This window comes from Castor canadensis, chromosome 5, assembly GCF_047511655.1.
Source record: "Castor canadensis chromosome 5, mCasCan1.hap1v2, whole genome shotgun sequence".
NCBI classification, from domain to species: domain Eukaryota; kingdom Metazoa; phylum Chordata; class Mammalia; order Rodentia; family Castoridae; genus Castor; species Castor canadensis.
In genome coordinates, this window is record NC_133390.1 from 166,934,787 (window position 1) to 166,951,762 (window position 16,976).

The 16,976-nt window shown below is 41.2% G+C and overlaps 1 protein-coding gene across 5 annotated transcripts in view; it reads left to right on the plus strand.

Moving 5' to 3' along the window:
- Positions 1-5,827: 5,827 nt before the first annotated feature.
- The window catches only part of Pkig (cAMP-dependent protein kinase inhibitor gamma), a 102,801-nt gene continuing 91,652 nt past the window's right edge, over positions 5,828-16,976 (plus strand). The window contains exon 1 of one of the 5 annotated variants that reach the window (XM_074074829.1): positions 5,828-5,947. The gene's annotated coding sequence lies outside the window, so the exon portion shown is untranslated. Of the gene's footprint in view, positions 5,948-6,214; positions 6,356-6,521; positions 6,651-16,976 lie in introns of those variants that run through there. The other 4 variants (XM_074074833.1, XM_074074831.1, XM_074074834.1 and 1 more) reach the window with 4 other exon arrangements.

The window sequence follows — 16,976 nt, forward strand, 5'->3', positions numbered from 1 at the left end:
ATTTCCCCCTTTGTTGTAACTGATGCTCCCACCAGTGTAATTGGCAAAGGCATTGATTTATGACTGTTTTGTAACTATAAAACATGCAATCTCTTCCACCATGGAACATATCATTCACGACAAATTGAATCCACCTTCTCAGGCCGTGATCATTCACGGAATATAAATGCACTGTGTCATAGTGTGATGAGTATTTAGGAGGTGTATGATAGAATGTTTTTTGATTTTGGTGGTACTGGGATTTAAACTCAGGGTTTCACACTTGCTAGGCAGGAGCTCTACTACTTGAGCCACTATGCCAGCTGAGGGAATATTTTTCCATAAAAGTATATTCAAGGGCTGGGGAAGCATGGAGCTCAGTGCTTGAGTATCTGCTAACATGTGAAAAGCCCTGGATCCCATCTGTTGCACACACACACAAAACTATTTAAGTGCCTACTGCCTGCTATGTAAAGAAGAAGGTAGCTTAGTTGGGGAGTACCCTTGGAAGACTTTTCTGAGGGTTTTATATTCAGTTTGTGAACCAAAGGATGAGTCCAAGTCAGTCAAGAAAAGATGGGCGTTGCTTCTTATGTCAAAAGACAAAATTACAACAATTTAAAGGTCTGAATTGGCTTTGTTTCTGTATCTTGAATAGGGCAACACTTTGTTAAGTATTCTGAGGAAAAGAAACTGGTTTTCTAGACAGAAGAGCTTGAAGAAAGCAGAAACAAATGAAAAGTGTATTTAGGACTGGGGGCATGGCACAAATGGTGGAGGGCCTGCCTAACAAGCCCAAGGCTTTCAATTCAAACCTCAGTATTGAAAAAGAAAAAGTGTATTTAGTGCCTAACAAGTGTTGGGATTAAAGACATATTCCACCATGCCTGGCTCACATCGTCAGTTTAATATCTGTTTTGGGGCCTAGCATGTATGAGGCCCTAGGTTAAATTCCAAAACCACCACACAAACACAAATCAGCCCAATCTTCATATAATCTAAAACTGGGATCTTCAAAAAAAAAAAAAGTGCTAAAGATTTATTTGGAGTTACGATTTTTAAAAATTAACTTTTATTTTTAAAAAAAAATCACACTCTGTTTTGAAGTGTGTGTTTGCAGTTATTTCTACCAAATGGTGCTAGTTTCCCACTTAAGCAGTGGTATAATTTTTTTTTCTAAATTTTTGTAAAAAATTGAGCATTCATTTCAAGTAAAAAGTGGAAAAATTACATATATATGTTATGGTAGAATGTTCAGGTCTTTGAAAGGGAAGGAGAAACTGAGGACAAAGGAAACTCCACAAGTTACATAGAAAGAAAGAAGCTACCCTAATCCTAAACTAGCCTGTGTTGTCACTAGGCTACACAGGATTGATTGCTGGTGTTCCTGGAGTCCTAGGCTACAGCCTGACTCTTGGGGGATCCCAACAAATTGGCTTCAGCTATTTGTCCTGTTAACCATGCTGGTGCAGTCTGTGATCAGAAAACTTCCAAATTCTATGTATCCCACTGGAATGAATCCATGGCAGGACATGTGGGTTTAAAGGGAGTTTATTAAAAGTTAGGGAAGAAAAATACAAATGGAAGCATGGGTGCAGCCTAAGTGGAAGCCTGAAGCTGAGAGAGCTTTTAAAACCTACATTAACCTATGGGAAGGGGAGCACAAGGAGATTCCCAGCTAATAATGATTGGGGAGGGGCACAGGTGGTTCCTGGCCAGGTGAGGGTGGTTCCTGAGCCAAGGCATGGTTAATCTAAGATGGAATGTTTTTTCTGAGTCCCAAACTTTCTCTAATTTAGCCTGCCTCAGTCCCAGAAATCAAACGGGAATAGTAGTGATGAGAGGCAGGAAAGTAACTTAATTTTTGGTATGATCATACCAGGAGCTTCTCATAGTCCTATTTTTTGGGAACTGACATGAGCTCTGGGTTTAAATAGAGGAAGACTTGGGGCAGGGTTGGAAGAAGCACATAATTAAACGGTCTTGAGCAAACTAGTCTCCTTGATCATCCAGGTTTTGGTCGCAGTCTTATCCATGTCAAAGAAACTGCCATCGATCTCCATGGCTTGGAGGGTGGGGCAATGGAGATGCCCCACGATGTTTATCTATCAGACCTGTGGTAGAGATGGGGGCAGTTCCGATCGGTGAGATGATTGCTCCTGCTTGGTGAGTGGGGGGTGGGGGGCACAGATTCATCACGGGGTGAACCCAAGGTGACTGCAGGTTTAGAGCAATGACTGGAGACTTTCAGGCGTTGCTCCAGGGGTCTGGAACAGGATGTTGCAAAACCAAAAATACCTTAGTTGCTCTTGTCTTGAAGGCATGTAAGTTAGGTAAATTTAGGGCTAGTCAATCTCTATCACCAGTTTTTAGACAGACACTCCTTAAATGCTCACATGCTTCTTGCAGAGCTCCTTTTCCCCAGAGAAACAGATGAAGGTATAGACACCATCCTTTTCATCCAGCTCTTAGTTGCCTATTGGGCTTCTGCAGACCCAACTAAAGACTGCTTTTTAAAAAAGTGGCCTCTAAGACCGTGTTATGTAGGGTTATCTCTAGGTGTGTAGTTTTGGTCATTTGTGACAGTTGCTCAGCTGTAGGCCTTGCCCAAGTTCAAGGTTTAGCATTCCTAAGTCACTTGCTCCTGGTTGGTTCTGAGTTCACTTTCCTGGCAGCAGCCTAACGTACGCATAGTCCCAGTCTCCTAATGACCCACAACTCTACAGTGAATGTTTTTAATGTAGGTGCTATTAGGGATGGAACTCATGGCCTTGAACGTGAGAGGCAATCACCCTATTACATTTATGAAATATTAAACAATATTGCATAAAATAACACAGTGAAATTGAAGCGTCTTTTCCTTCCTACCCCCCATCTCCTAGACCTCCTTCCAGGAGGTATATGCCAGCAACACGCGCACACACACGCACACACACACACACACACACACACACAAACTCTATCATTCCTCTTTACATGTGGTAACACTCCAAACACGTGGTGTTGTACATTGCTTTCGTTCATTTAACTTATTCATTCAATAAATATTTACCAACCTCTTACTATGTGCCAGGCACTGTTCCCAGTGATGACAAAACAGTAGGGAACAAAACGAAGCACATATCCTTAAAAGAGCTTATGCTAGATCTGAGAGCATGGCTCAAGTGGTAGAGCATCTGCCCAGCAAGCACCAGGCCCTGAGTTCAAACTCCAGTGGTGCCAAAAAAACTCCACCACAACAACCAAAAACAAAATAAAACAAAGCAAAAAAGAGCTTGTGGTCTAGTTAAAAAAAGACAAGCAATAACAAAATATAAACATCAGATATCTACAAGATGCTGACAAGATTAATAAAGAAAAGGAAAGGAGAGAAGAATGCAAAAGCTTGAGGGGGGGATTTACTAATTTAGAGTAGTCAGGCACCTACCTAGCAAGCCTGGGGTCCTGAGTTCAAACTCAGTCCTGCAAAACAAAACAAAACAAAAAAGTAGGCAAATCAGGTCTTTTGGAGTATGAGGCATGGGAGCAGAGACATGAAGGAAGTGAGGAAATAAACCATAGGGACATCTGGAGAAGGAGTGGTTCCAATGCAGAACAGTAGAGTTAAAGGCCTCAAGATAGAAGCAGGCTTGGGTTAAAACTACAAAGCAAAGGACTGGGGATTTATGTCAGTGGTAGCATGTTCGCTTAGCATATACAAGGCTCTCAGAAAACAAAAACAAAATAAAACGAAAAAACAGGGCTGAGGTAAAACACATACTTAATATGTGTGAGGCCCTGTGTTTGATCCTCTGGCTGGAGCATGGACAAGAGGGAAAATGATGACGTGAGGTTGGACAGATATTCAAGGGGTAGTTCCTTAGGGGCTTGTTGGCTGAAACACCAAATCTAGATTTTATTATAAATGTAATGCAAAGCAGTTGAAAGGTTTTGAGCAGAAGATCATATTTTCATTCTATTTTTTTTTACATTTCCATATAATAATTTATTGTAAGTATTAATAAAACATTTTTAATAATATGCATCTCATTGAAGTACTTAATAGAGGGGAAAACAATTATTTAAATGTATTTATTTATTTTATAAATAAATAGTTAAATGTCAAAGGTTGTCTGTGCTTTGCTTTAGTGTTTCATATAAATATGTCCCCTGAACTTTATTCTGTGATGGGGTATATAAACTTTAAAATTTAGACATAGTCATAAGAGTTGGTCACCAGTCGTTCTCTCCTGTAATCCTAGCTACCTGAGCATATTTACATTCTAAAAGGATCATTCTGGCTGCTGGTTGAACTATAGATTGGAGAAAGGTTGGGGTTAAAAGTAGAAGCAAAGGCAGGTCTAGTTAGAAAACTATTGCTATGCCTATAGCTTGAAGACAGATTTACATTTAAACTGTATTATAGCTATAACTACTTTGGGTCCTCTTAATTCTTGCTATAGTAATCTATCTTTCGGATGTATCATAATTTATTTACTCAGCGAAGTACAGAGACATTTAGGCTGGCCTCAACCCTTTTGCTTTTACTAACAATGGAGTAAGGAAAATCCTTTGTGCTCAGGTTCCAGAACATCTGCAGGATTATTCCAGCAACATAAGTTAAGCTACATTTCCTTCCTTCCATATTGAAATTAATTCGGGTTGAGGTTTCACCCAAAGAAACAATTTTATTCACTCTTTGCAACACCACTCCTTCAGAGTAATCTGTTATAATTAACAGAGAGAAATACCCAGTCCTATAAGAGGTGCTTAAACTGCTTTTGCTGAAAAGCACAGATTCTTCACTTAGGCACACGAATTAATGAAAAGCAGGAGAAATTTGGCATCCCTGTCTCCATTGTGTATCTGTCTTTGCTCTGAGCCATTCTCTTTGCAGTCACTTTGTGATCACCTTAGATTCCAGAAAGGAAAGAACTGATACCATCTTTATGAAAAGGGACTGAAATTTCCTGCAAGGAGCAGTGAGACTTGCAGGACAGACCACCCCTCCAAATGAGGGCAATTACCTATAATGATAAGTCTGCACCTTGGAGCAGAAGCAATCAACTCAGGGGAACCAGATTGCTCCCCTCAAATGATGACAGCGATAACTTCTTCTCGGCACCCCTCTCAGAACTCTCAGACTAAGGTAATGGTCAACCAGAACACACCTGGGACTGGGACTATTTACATATAACTTTGTCTTCTGCCCCCAGTTCTTTTGTCTACTTAAACCTGTAACTCATGTCCCTACCCTGAAGATGGCTGAAGATGAGCTGAGTGCTCGCTCTGCCTCTTCCATGGCATGACTCAGCTGTGTAAAGACCTCCTTTTTCTGCCTTCCCCATGCCTCTTTATTTGTCACTTAGGGGCAGGTGGCCGGACCTGGCATGTGGAATCTCAGGAGTCTGGGCCTTGTGTCCAAAACTCCGGTTTCAATCCCTCCATCAGTTTTCTTTTAATTGCTTCCAGTCTAGGGGTTGGGGGAGTAGTTCAGTGGTTAGAAGGTTGTCTATAGCATGCAGGAAATCCTGGTTTCCATCTTCAGAGCCATCAAAATAATAAATAAATAATATTCCCTGTCTAGCAAGTTGCAGCCCGAGGGCCCCTCTATTCCCCAAACAGTCCTCTTAGGTGACAGAGATAAACTGAGGCACAGCAGCATCTGAGGCACTTGTCCTCCTGGCATCACTGTCCCTCCCACCCTTTTCCCACATTCCCTCTGGCCAAATCCAGGGTTGCCAAACCCCAACCCGACAGCTCATGGCTCAGGGGACCCGGATTCTCGTCCCCTGTCCTGGACCTGTGCCCACACGGCGACTGCAGAAGAGCACTCGAAGTCTTCAGTCCCTTCCGGGCCTCCGTAGCCAGGACGCCGCTGGAGCGCGGCAGCCCCGGTCGCCATGGCAACGGCTCCGCCGCGGGCTGGCGGCCCCAGGGAGGCGCTGCGCGCCGGCAGCCCGGGCTCCGCGAGGCGGCGAGGCGGCAGGTGAGCCTGGGCCAAGCGGGCAGACGCAGCCCACACGCGCCGGGCCAGGCGTCGGTTCGTCGATACGGGCGAAGGGCTGGGCGGCGGGGAGCCCGGGGAAGGACGGTGGGGTCAGACCTTTGTGTCCCCCCACCCATCAGCGGCGCCGGGGGTGGCGCCTCCTTTGCTCTTTGATCCCGCCCCGCGTCGGGTGGGGTGCGTTTTCGTCTGTTCGTTTTATTTTTGTGCATCGCTTGGCCTCATTCGAAAGTTTAATTTTAATTAAAAAAAAAAAAGGTCCTTGTTATTTGGGGGTCGAGGAGTAACTGGAAACTGCAGAAAATGTATGCGTGTGCGGCTGTTGTGGGGCCGCCGGGGAAGTTTGACTTCATGGTGCGTCCGTTTTCTCACCTGTCTCGTTATTGCAAAGTAAGTTTAATATTGGAAATCCTTGCAGGTAAAGTTCGCAATGCTTGGGAGCTTCTGTAATTATCACCACTATAAGGAACACTATTGAGCATAAATTTATTGTGAGCCAGAGCCAGGGCCAGGGCTGATCGCCAGGGGTAAAAAGGTGAATGAGACATTTTGTCATCAGGGAACGCTAGGTATTCCGGAGGAGATAGACTCGTCAACCGGGATTCATTGTGATTCGAGCTGTGATTTTTGGATATACAGGGCTCTGTGGATGCACAAGAGAAGGCAGTTGATCTTGACTTCAGAGGTGAGCATGGTCAAAGAGAGATTCCGAAAGACGGTGACTTCCAAAATGAGACATAAAAGCTGCCTTTGTGTTCCAGAGCAGGAAGCTGGGGAAGTGCCTGTTGTTTAGACAGGGAGAGCATCCCGAGCAAAGCTCTGGAGAGAATGTGCAGGATTTGGGCGATCTGCAATAATTTTAGGCTAACTGGAGGCAAGACTCTGAGAACTGGAGGTTGTTCAGGTACTTGATGTCTGAGAGATGAGCAGCTGCCCCTCTGGAAAGACTTCTTTGTAAGTTTTGAGGACTTTGGACTTCATTTTCAGGGTAGAGGAAGCCTTCTTTAATCAGGAGGGTGAGTGTGTGTGTGTGTGTGTGTGTGTGTATGTGTGTGTGTGTTTGATCAGAGATGTGGTTACAGAAAGATCAGGGCTTTCTTTGTCTCTTGGTCTCATCACTCCTCCCTTTGACTTTGTAGCCAGTCATTTATGGTGATTCAAAAGTACTTACTGAATATTGTCTTAGACCATTTTTCAATATTATTATAAAAGTCGCCAAACTGGGTAACTTTATTTAGAACTGGAGGTTCTAGGGCCCACATCTGATGGTGGCCTTAATAACAGAGTCCCAAGGTGATTCACAGTAGCACATGGCAAGAGAAAGGGAGCATGGGGGTGTCTCTTTGGGTCTCTCTCCCTCTTTTCTCTTAACTTCCTTCTTGCCTTCCTCCTTCCTCCCTCCCTCTCCCTTCCTGTGTTTTGAAGTGCTGGGGATTGAACCAAGGCCTTGCACACACCAGACAAGCATTCTGTCTCTGAGCTACGTCTCTGACCCTCTCCCTCTTCTTATAAAGTCATTAGTATCTAATCATGGGGACTCCACCCTGATGGCCTTATCTAATGCTAACCACCTCCCAAATGATGCACCTTTAATCCCCATATTCAAATTTACTTTGAGTATCACACCTTCTTAATAACTCACAATGGTGTTTAAATTTTAACACCTGAACTCTTGGGAGACATACTTGAACCATATGCAAACCATAGTAAGTATCTGTTATGTACCAGGCACTGCACAGGTAGGGAAGCCAATCCCTGTCTTCATGGAGATCACAGACTAGTTAGGAAAACATACATCAAACAAATGGTTGTAAGTGTGATAATAATTGTGAAAGGGGGTCATGTTAAGGAGTCTTGGGAGGGTCTTGATAAAATGTTCTGAGGAAGTAGTGAGAGTTAGCTGTGTCTGGGGAGCAGGGAGAATGGTAAGGTATTCCTTACCTGAATGTCTGGTATTCCAGACATTCAGAAGTACATTCATGGAGACAGAAACAGTCCACTACAACTTAAAGATCAATATTGAGTCAGGCATGGTGTTACATACCTATAATCCCAGAATTCAGGGTGGCTGAGGCAGGAGGGTCACGAGTTTGAGACCAGCTTGGGCTACATAGCAAGATACTGTCTCAAATTTTTTTTAAAAGAAAGAAAGAAAAATGAAAAAAATCAATACTGAAAGACATGCATTTAGAGAGATTATTTTTAAAGGCCCAGATCATTCAGGGCTACTGCATTGCACACTCTTGTAAGAACCATTCACTTAAGCTATACCAAGAAAAGAAATAGCCAGAGAGGTAGGAGAAAACTAGGAGAGCATAGTAATGCAGGCCAAAGAAGGAGAGAGGTCTGCTTTGCTACATGCTGCTGAGATGTCAAGATAAGTTAAAGTAAAATGTGTTGTCTGAATAAATAAGTAAGGGAGGTCACTAGGGACCTCAGTGAACAGATCTGGTGAAATGGTGGGGGTGGAATCTATAATACTGGCAGCTTCAAAGGTGCAGTGTAACGTATCAGTGGGATGAGGTAAGAGTGGGATGTGAGAAAGACATAGTGTAGGCAACTCAAGGAAGGTTGGCTGTGTAGGGAGGGAGGGAGAAGGCTGGAGAGCAATTGAGAAATAGGGTGAAGTTTTTTTTAAGCACGAGAGAGAGCTGAGAGAGAGCTGAAACTGAAATGCGGATGGCATAGAGTTGAGTCGGTAGGAGGGAAGGGCTGAAAAGATACAGGAGCTGACAGGGAAAATTGACAGCACCGCTTTCCTGACACACACAGGTGGGAGTGGAGAAGCTCCACAGCACAGGTCCTTTGATAGTCTGTTGGCTTCTACTTTTTGGAGAAGTAGGGAGAGAGTAATTGCTGACACATCTGTAAAGCAACAGTCACAAATAAATAAAAGGTGTAAGTGTGGAAAGAAAGCCACATTTTCATTATCAGCAGACAGCAGGTGTTTTTTGACTAGTATTGTGTTAAGCCCTTTTTCTGCACTAATCTCAATAGTCTAATCTTTACAGCAGTCCTGTGACATAGACTCTTCTGATCTCTGTTTTGTGGATGAGGAAACCAAGGTAAAAAGCTCACCAAAAGTCACATCATAGAGCCCAGAGTTTTTATTCTTAATTACTACCTAGGTGATACAATTCTCTACCTCCTGGTATGATTATATGCTAAGAAAATTCAAGAGAAGTAAGTTATAAATATTTTAGATATGATAAGAAGTGGAAAAGCAGCTATATAAGAGAGAAAAAGCAATGGCTTTCTTCCTCTTTTTTTTTTTCCAACTTTTTTCTTTTTTGTGGGTCTGGGGTTTGAACTCAGGGTGTGCACTTTCAAAGTAGGTGCTCTCCCACTTGAGCTACATCTCCAATTCATTTTTGCTCTGGTTATTTTGGAGATGGGGGGGTCTCTCCAACTATGTGCTTGGACTGGCCTTGAACTGTGATCTAAGCCTCCCCCAAGTAGCTAGGATTGCAGGCCTGAGCTACCAGCACCCAGCTTCATGTTTTACTTTTCTTTTTTTGATGCTAGGCATTGAACCCTGGGTCTCAAGCATGCTCAGTGCACGCTCTACCACTAAGCGACAGCTTTATGCTGGCAATAAGTGAGCAGGAAAAATGGTGATATTATAATGGTATTTAGAAATAAAGTTAACCGTGCCTAGTATGGCCACGTAGTCTAAGAGCTGGCTGGGGTTGGGGGTGGGGGGACAGGATGAGTGTTAGGATGATGAAGAGGTAGTTTTCCCTGGGGAAATCAGAGTACTGACAACAAAAGAAAAAATCCGGTGTCTGTGATAGATATCATGGGAAAGTATGCAAAGATGTTGACTGGGATGTTTTTATAATACTGAAAACTGACCAGCTAAGTTATGGTGCTGCCATGGGACACTTCAGCCATTAAAAAGGAATTAATTAGGTGGGAGCTACACGTAGCCGAGATGTGTTTGCATCATCTGGTTAGGTGTGAAAGGCAGATATGTTTCTATTTTTGAGTGTACATGTACCTACAGGAAAAAAATCTCCCGAAATATCATTCATTCTTTTTTAGTTGAGGCAAAGTGTACATAAAATTGACCATCCTAATCATCTTTTCGTCACCATTTTAAGTGAGCTGTTCAGTAGTTTTAAGTATATTCACACTGTGGTGAGGTTTCATCTTGTAAGTCAAATTCTATACTGATTAAACAGTCCCCATTTTCCTCTCCCCTCAGCTTCTGGCAGCCACCTTTTTACTTTTTATGAGTTTAACTACTCTGGTAACCTCATGAAAATGGAATCAGCACAGTACATGTCTTCTATCATTGGCTTATTTCACTTAGCTTAATGTCCTCAAAGGTCATCTTTGTAGCATGTGTTAGGATTTCCTTTTTTTAGGCTAACTAATATTCCATTGTACGCTTATGGCACATTTTGTTTACCCCGTTTATCCATTGCTGGATACTTGGGCTGCTTTCATCTTTTGACTATTGTGAATAATGCTGCTATGAAACATGAGTGTACTAAAAAGGTCAGCTCTTTGTGTCTGTGTTGTGAGATCATGGGGACGTGTTTAATTCCTTTCCTTCTTGCCCTATTTTTTTATGAGCGTGAATTTCTTTTCTTCTTTTAATGAGTGAATTGCTTTCACAGCAGCAGTCAGGATATATCCTGCTTAGGGGAATGGGGGACTAAAAGTGAAAAAAGGGCAGTGGCAGCCTGAGTGGAGTGAAGAGGGCAGATTTGAGAGAGATTTCAGGAGAACCAACAGCACTTGACAACTAAGAGGTAAGGGAGAGGGAAGCAGAAGATGAAGCTTACTGGCCTGTGGTGGGAAGAGGCACCAGTCCTGGTAGGGCAGACGAGAGGAAGAGGGAGGAAATAAGGCTAGAGAGATACCTGTCCAACAGTTTAGACTTTTTCAGGAAGGTGGAGAGAAGCATCTGAAAAGAAGGGGAATGGGGCTGGGGTTGTAGCTCAACAGTAGAGCACTTACTTACCACGCAGGTTGAATTCCCAGCCCCCAACCAAAACAAAACAAACAACAACCACAAAAAAATGGAGGGAAACAATGAGGTCAGATTTACATCAAGATTACCTGGCAGGAAATTTAACCTTGACTCGTATCTCTGTACAAAAATTCAGTTTAAAATGGATCAGCGACCTTAATGTACAGACCTGAAACTCTTGAAACTACCAAAGGAAAACCTAGGGGAAACATTACAAGATATTGACCCAGGCAGTGGCTTTCTAGATAGGACTCCAAAAGCACAGGAAACAACAGAGTAAAGAGACAGCCTACAGAATGACAGAAGGTATTTGCTACATATTAATCTGTTAGACGGTTAATATCCAGAAGATATAAAGAACTCAAAAAAACTTAGCACGTAAGATAAATAATCCAGTTTTTAAAATGGGCAAATGATCAACATAGATACTTTCAAAAGAAGAAATACTAGTGGCCAATAAATATATAAAAAATGCCTAGTATCATTAGGCACCAGGGAAATGCAAATCAAAACTATACTGAGAGCTGGCATTACCTGCCTAGCAAGGACAAAGCCCTGAGTTCAAATCCCAGTACCACTAGAAAAACAAAGCAAAACTACATTGAGGTTCTAGTTGACTATTATCCAAAACAAAACAAAATGAAAAAAAAAAAACAAAAAACAACAGAAACCTCAAAAAAAAAAATCCATGCTGTCAAGGATGTGGAGAAAAAGGAAAAGAGCCCTTATACACCTTTGGAGGGAATGTAAATTAGTGCAGCCACTATAGAAAACAGCATGAAGTTTCCTCACAAAACTAGAACAATAGCTCTACCAACTGATCCAGCTATCCTGTTCCTAGGTGTATATAGCTGTATGAAATGAAGTCAGCATACCAAAGAGGATGCCTGCATACCATGTTAATTACATCATTAGTCACAGTAGCTAAGGTATGGAACCAGCCTAGGTGCTTGTCAAGACGTGAATGGATAAAGAAAAAAAATACATACACAATGGAGTATTATTCAGCCATAAAAAGAATGAAATCATGTAATTTTCAGCAAAATTAATGAAACTGGAGGACGTCATGTTAAGTGAAATAAGCCAGACACAGAAAGACAGGTATCACTTGTTCTCTTATATGTGGTAACCTAAAAAAAAAAAAAAAAGACCTGAAAATAGAATATACTAGGGACTGGGAAGGGGTAGATGGGCATGATCAATGTAAGATATACCATCTATGCAAATATCACAGTGAATTGATTAACTGATACGTGCTAATAGTTTTTACAATATTTGAAATAAAAAATTTTAAACATTAAAAGGCAAAAGAAAGAAAGAAGAAAGAAAGATGACCTGGTACCCCTCTAACCCATTCTACAAACTGAAGCTGGATATAGCCAAATATACCTTTGTGGTAGTCTTTAAATTCTGTTAATTTCCTTTTATTTGAGATGAAGTGTTATTGCTGGACAATACATATCTATTCTTCTAAAAAAACCATCTGGACTATTTTAAACAAAGTGTTGTTTAGAGTACATTAATGCCTAATTTGTGTTCATTTTATCTCAACAACACAGTTTGCTATAAACCGGGATTATCTTATTTTAGTAGGGGTAATATGAGTAATTAGGAAAGTAAACAAGAAATATAAATAATTCAAGTTAGAGAGTGTCTAGTCATTGAAAATATCTTTGCCACTTTCCTGTTGAGAAAGAAGGGCCAGTATATAGTATCATTTCAAGTAATTATTATATATAAAACAAAAATTCTCAAGACCTGGATGATTTCAACCCCTTACCTTCATCCTCTCCCACAAATCTGTAATCTTCCTCTCCTTCCAGAACATCACAGAGAGAGGGAGCCGACTGTTGAAGTAGCATTTGTAAATAGCTCTGTGTTTTTTAAGAGCTGAATTTCTAAAAGTTGCAAATTCATGATCTCATTTCAATCCTCCCAACAATTCTAGGACGTCAAGATTATCATTCTCATTTTTAGGTGAGAAAATTAAAGATCAAAGGATTCAAGAGACCCCTCTCACATGCTCTGTCTAATAAGTCCTGGAGTGTATCAATCCATGTTTTCTCATTTTCTTCCTATATTTCAGCCTTTTTTGGGGGTGCAGGGGGTCTTACTGGGACAACCCAGGGCCTTAATCATGGACTTTACCATTGAGCTACATCCCTACTCAGTATTGTAGCCTTTTACTATGGAAAATTTAAACACACATACAAAAGTAGAAAGTATAATACTATGTTTTTTAAAAAACCTGTTTGCCCATCCCTCAGCAGTGGTATCAGAACATGGTTGATTTTATTCCATCTGTATTCCACACTCTCTCCTCACCTTAGGATATTGTAGAGCAAATCCTAGACGCCATGTTATTTCATCCATCAGCACTTCAATGTGCATATCTTAGGGAAAGGACTTTTTTTTCCCTCCTTTACCCCTTGTAATCACAATCCCATTATCACACCTAAGAAAATGAACGGTAGTAATTCCTAAATGTTAACTGATAGCCATTTGGCATTCTGTTTCTTCAGCAATCTCATAAATGTCTTCTTACAGTTGGTTTGTTTGAAAGCTAACCAAGGTCTTCATATTAAATGTGGTTGATGGTTTCTTAAATGTCTTAATCTGTAGCAATTTTTCTCCCCGACCCCCACACTCTTGCTATTTATTTGTTGAAAGTCATCAGGCTGTTTGCCCTGTACAACTCATATTCTGGATATGTTGGATTCCTTCCTCTATTCTTTTTACTGTTTTTGGCAATTATACTTTATAAGTGGCAGTGTGTGCTTCCTGTTACAACATATCAGGAGACAGGTCTAGTTACTCTTTTCATGACATTGAAATTGATGCTTGATTCAGGTAAGTATGATGCGTCTATTACAGATTTCTCCTCCATCTTTCACAGAATGGTTTTAGCCGCTATTAATCATCATTGCCCAAATCTGTGGTTTCATTAGGGCTTGTAAAATGAAGCCAGGTGATGTGTTCTGTGTAATTCCACCATCTTCTAGTTGAAGAAAGCCTTTATATATAACTTGTGTATTCTCCGCTCTGGTAGATGGAGAAAAATCACTCAATGAGTAGCTCAACATAGTATACTAAAAAGGAACCAGACCTGTGTGCTCTGCCCGAAACTAGCTGCTCACAACATTGCTTTCCTGGGTTGGCCTTACGTATTTGCAAAACTACCCAATGGAAGGGCTAGCTGTGTCAGTGTTTTACAAACAGCTGATTGTTACACAATTGTAGGTTGAGGAATCATTGGGCGAAGGGCTTCTCGCTTTTTTTTTTTTTAAGAAAGAACAGAAATGAAAAAGTGAATCTCATAGAGTAAGATTAAGCTTCATTTTGTAAAACTTTTCTTTTACAAAATTTATTTATGTATTTAGATATGTCTGAGCCATGATACAAAATATACTTCTTATTGGTGTCCTGGTCAAAACCATGTTGTTAAGCCAGATGTTGTTAAGTAGTGCATGCCTGTAACCCCAGCACTTGAGAGGTGGAGGATGGCCACAAGTTGAGTCCAGCCTGGGCTACATAGTGAGACCCTGTGTCAAAAAAACCAAACCAACCAACCAGACAAACAAAAAAACCAAAACAATAAAAAAACCATATTTTTCCAATATTCAAGTTACCCTCCTGAGGTGTAGCAAGTTTCTTCACCAGGATTCAATTATGTTCAAGCCTGCTCCTTATAAAATAACACAGCTTATTAATTATTTACAAAATTATAGTGTATTGATCCATTTTAGAATTTCCTTTAAAAGGTTTTTGGGTGACTACCAGTTAACCAATGACCTAGTCTTCTGGTATTGAATTAGCTATCTGTGGTTTTCAATGTATACTGTTGTTTTCTGATTCTCTAGTTATACATGGAGTAAATGACTGTAACCAGTACTAGTGCTTAAATGGCATGCTGAGTCCTCATCATTATTAGTTGGTAGGAAAGGGGAAAGAAAGACTTGGACAGGAGTGAATGTGTGGAGAAAGGAAGTCAGTCATTTGGCTGGCTTTCGGGGCATGGGAGTCCAGTGGGAGAACCAGATCTTCCATGCACGAGGTGGTCACAAGGGTAGCCTTCATATTGTGCCTGTTCTAATCAGAGTTGGCTTAGGACATTGAGTGACACCAGCAATGAGAACTAGGAAGTGCACACTTTGGACTATAGTGCGCAGTTCACATTTTAAGGCTGTAGAAGCTAGGGTTAGGAGAGCGTTGTTCAGAACCAGACAGCAAGTGAGGAGCCATGTTTCAAGGCTTTGCCATGTCCTGGAAATATTCTGAATAAATATCTAAGTGCATGGGATTGTGTAGGACTGCACATGTATGTAGTAAAACTTCTAGTCCAGGGTGAGAGCCACTCAGTAAATACCAGCTGCTGCTGTTATTTCCCAGTGATGTTTTACAGTGGTCAACAGTGAGCCTGACCTCCTGTTACCCCAAGCCCTGCTCCATCTCAGTTTCTAGCTGCTGCCTTGCTCCTGCATGAACTGGTGGCAGGGTTTTGTTTTGTTTTTTGCAGTGCTTGAACCCAGGGCTTTATACATGCTGGGCAAGTGCTCTACCACTGAGTTTTATCCCAAGCAGCATACACTTTTTGCTGGAAAAAAAGGAAAAAGATCAGCAGTATTCTTTGGTTTGAGGCAATTAATAGCTGCTATTAGAGAGTAGCAACTGATGGGGTGGTTTTGAAATTGATAGAGTTTGGAGCTATCACCATGTAGGCAGATGATCGCCACCCTGTGAACACTGAAAGTACAAAAAATATTTGCTCATTAAGCCTTCTTTTTATTAATTTTAGCTGAATTTTTAAAATCAAAATAATAATTTTTTTTCCAGTGCTGGAGATTAAACCCAGGGCCTTGCATGTGCTCAACAAATACTCTACCACTGAGCTATACCCAAGCCCAATAAAACTTTCTTAATTCGGCATTGTAGCAATCTCTTTGGAGATTTCAACTTCCTGGAGAATGCTGGTGTCATAGTCTTATGTCACTTAAAAATATAACATCTACATTTTCATAAATAGTTTAATATCATATTTCGCTATATATGAGGCAGATTTGGGGAGGTGGTTTTTGCTTGTTTGCTGTGCTGAGGATGGAATCCAGGACTTCACGCCTTCTAGGCACGTGGGCTACCACTGAGTTATATCCCCATTCCCCTCTCCCCACTTTTTGTGACATAATGGGGTTTGATCTCAGGGCCTTGCACTTGCTAGGCAGGTGGTTTATCACTTGAGCCACACCCAAGTGACTTTTTAAAAAGTGTTTCTTAGGCTGCAAAAAAAAAAGAAAAAAAAAAGTCATTCTCCATGGGTAGTGTATTTTTGAGGCTAGACAATTGCTTGTATTTGAGTATTTGTCCCGAAGCTTAGCTTTCTACTGCTTACTGATTTTATTTCACTACCTAAGAAAATATATGTATTGTTTTAAACTCATTTATCTGTATCTTTTATTGTGGATTTTTGGTTAGTTTTTTGTTTTTTTGAGACAGGGTCTTGCTATGTAGCCCAGGTTGGCCTCAATTCGTGACCCGCCTGCCTCAGCCTCTCAGGTGTTAGGATTACAGGTGCAAACCACCATGCCTGGCCTCTTGCAGTTTTTTGAGTTAAAAGCTGAGGCATTGGATATTTTCAGTTAGGTTGTTTTCTCATGAATAATTGATTACAGTTGAAAGCACAAAACTTACTTAAAATGATATTTCTAGGAAGCTAATAACACTCATAGGTTTCCCATGGCCTTGGGGTCATTATTTCTGGTAGCCAATCCCTAAAAAGTGCTAGCACTTAGAGGGATATAGGATTGGGAAGAACCACAACTTGGGTTTCAGGCAGAGCAGGGTAACTTTGGGCAAGGTCCATGAGTCTAGGTTTCTTTATCTATAAAATATCTCATGAGAGTCATTTGAAAATTAGCCATTATAGCACTATGATGTGCACCCGAAGTCCCAGCAGTCAGGAGGCTGAAGTTTGAGACCAGCCTAGGCAGCATAGTGAGACCTATATCTTAAAGCAAAACAAAACAGAAAGAATGA